Here is a 2,856-nt window from a genome sequence, read left to right as displayed (position 1 = left end):
TTAAATTGCAAACACTTGGCTAGGCGTGGTGGCTCACACCTGTAATCCCAACACTTTGGGAGGCCGAGGTGGGTGGATCACCCAAGGTCAGGAGTTCGAGACCAGCCTGGCCAACATGGTGAAACCTCGCCTCTATTAAAAATACAAAAATTAGTCGGGCACGGTGGTGGGAGCCTGTAATCCCAGCTACTCGGGAGGTTGAGGCAGGAGAATTGCTTGAACCCGGGAGAATGAGATTGCAGTGAGCCGAGATCATGCCATTGCACTCCAGCCTGGCGACAAGAGCAAAACTCTGTCTCAAAAGAACAACGAAAAAATTGCAAACACTGAACCCCCCTACTCCATTCTCCTTCCCTAGTTAATTTTTTCTTTATAGCCTTTAGCACCATCTGACTGACAGATTCTGTCTTTTAAATTTTGATATTTTGTTTGCCATGGATTTTTTGCATTAATTTTGTTTTTAAAAAAAACACTTGTAGCCAGGCACGGTGGCTCACATCTGTAATCCCAGCATTTTGGGAGGCCGAGGCGGGTGGATCACGAGGTCAGGAGATCGAGACCATCCTGGCAAACACGGTGAAACCCTGTCTCTACTAAAAATGCAAAAAATTAGCTGGGCGTGGTGTGGCGGGCGCCTGTAGTCCCAGCTACTTGGGAGGCTGAGGCAGGAGAATGGCGTGAACCCGGGAGGCGGAGCTTGCAGTGAGCCGAGATCGCACCAGTGCACTCCAGCCTGGGCGACTGAGCGAGACTCCGTCTCAAAAAAAACAAAACAAAACAAAACAAAACACTTGTATTAAAATACTGTTTATCTTGGTTGCTGAGTTCTTCGCTCCCATTCCCTGCCCTGCTTAAATTTCACTGTATTGGTTTATCGCCTGTGTCCTCTCCAGAACACAAGCTACACTGAATGCAGCCAATTTTGTCTGTCTGGTTCACTTCACTGTCCCCAGTGTCTACCACAGTGGCATCTACGTGGTAGCTGCTCAAAAAATATTTGGTGAATGGAAGTTTGATTTCGTGTCTTAAAGACTGTCTCGGGCACTGTAATAAAGGAGTCTTTCTCCAACTGTTTCACAATTTTATATTATTTAAATGGAAAGCCCATAAAAATCATAGGATAGATTAGAAACTACGTTGCCCAGTGTGTCGTCATGGTTGCACGGTCGCCAGCAGTTCTCCTATTGGGGGAGTGGGCGGGGCCTGGCAGTGGGCGGGAACATCACTCTCAAATCATCATAGAGTTACACTTCCCAAGTTCCTAGAAAGTACTTCCGGAACGGTGATTTACTCTTGGCTGCCCTGGCCAATCAACGATCTTGAGGAAAGCCGGGTTCTCTCTCTTTGACTACACTTCCGGAAAATCTCTCACGCGCGCCTAGCGTGGGGCGGGGCTAGAGCGCCCCTGCACTCGGCCCCGCCCCCGTGAGCGCGGCTTTGGGATTGGGGAGAAGGGCAGGAGGCAGGACTTAAGGGCGGGCTTGCTCGAGGCGCAAGCGCGCTGGCCCGGTTGCGGCGGTAGTCTTACGGGCGGCGTGGGCTGGCGATTGCGGTAGGTGAACGTGGGTGACTGCCAGACCTGAGGGACGGGCGCGGGCAGCGAAGTGAAGCGGGCACGCGGTCTGGGCGCGGAGACCTAGGACCCTGCTGTCCATTTTCCCACTTGCATCCCGTCCTTGAGTTGGGGCGGGCTGAGAATCACGTAAACTTTTAATACTTCTCGTCTCCTGGTCTCCGTGTCCTCCGTTGTAAAATGAGGGCAGCACTTCCTGGTCTGTCCCTCGGTCGTCGTGAGAGTCACACGGTGTTCTCGAAGTGCCAGCTCTGGAAAGGCCCTGGGACCATCTGCTGCCTGAGCCAGCCTTCCCGTTATATGTTGGAGAAAACGGAGGTCCGGAGGGAAGTGATTGGACCAGGGACCCCGAGCGAGTGAAGGCCGAGCCGGTTCTTAGAACTAGGCCTAAGGTTCCATTACTGTTTAATGTAGAACAGTTCGTGATGGAAACTGTAGGATTTGGAGGCGGGGACCTTGCCTTCCAGGTCTTGACCCTGCGCTTATTTGCTGTGTGGCTTGACACAAACGACTTTATATCTCAGAGCCTCCCTTTTCTGAGTTGGGCATCATCATCATAATAATAGCACTTTGTGGCACTTAATATTATGTATCAGGTACCGTTGTAAACGCTTTATGTACAACTTTTCGGATTAGGGGGCAATAGTGAGTCAAAGAATCTTTGAAAAGGCCTGGCCTGGAAGGGCTGACAGTGTCCCGCACAGAGCAGGTACTCAGAAAAATCGACTGAATGACTCAGAGGCTGTTTGCCGGAGCCTAAAGTGTTGCGTACGTTAGTTACTATATTGCTTTCTAGATATTCCCTGTAGGTAACTGAAAAATTGAGATAATTCTACTTATTCTTCTGTTTGTATAAGCTGAGGGGTCTGAGGACAGACATGGTGAACGTGGAGGAGGAGGGCTCAAAGCTCTCGTTTGAATTATCCAGAGAATTATATCATTGCACCCCTTTACTTTGCTCTTAATTTATCAACATATTGATCAACAAATAGTAATAGTCTAAATAGTAGGTGTTATGCTAGACTCTGAAATCTAAAGATGTATAAAACTTTATGAACTTGTAATTTCATCAAGGAATAGAATGTTAAACATCGACACTGACCTCCCCTCCTGGCCCCTGTACACACCCCTAGAAAGAAAAAAAAAAATGTGGCCGGGCTTGGTGGCTCAAGCCTGTAATCCCAGCACTTTGGGAGGCCGAGACGGGCGGATCACGAGGTCAGGCGATCGAGACCATCCTGGTTAACACGGTGAAACCCCGTCTCTACTAAAAAAAAATACAA

General features: G+C 49.2%; 1 protein-coding gene across 3 annotated transcripts in view; it reads left to right on the top strand.

The window, feature by feature from the left end:
* The first annotated feature begins 1,125 nt into the window (after nucleotides 1–1,125).
* The window catches only part of PARS2 (prolyl-tRNA synthetase 2, mitochondrial), an 8,949-nt gene continuing 7,218 nt past the window's right edge, over nucleotides 1,126–2,856 (top strand). For 2 of the 3 annotated variants that reach the window (XR_001884971.1, XM_017869394.1), the window contains exon 1: nucleotides 1,126–1,552. The gene's annotated coding sequence lies outside the window, so the exon portion shown is untranslated. The other variant, XM_017869395.1, reaches the window with a different exon arrangement.

This window comes from Rhinopithecus bieti, unplaced genomic scaffold, assembly GCF_001698545.2.
Source record: "Rhinopithecus bieti isolate Rb0 unplaced genomic scaffold, ASM169854v2 scaffold_4916, whole genome shotgun sequence".
In the NCBI taxonomy this organism is placed as follows: Eukaryota; Metazoa; Chordata; class Mammalia; order Primates; family Cercopithecidae; genus Rhinopithecus; species Rhinopithecus bieti.
The sequence above is the reverse complement of the archived record's forward strand: the minus strand, read 5'-3'. Positions and strand labels throughout refer to the sequence as shown.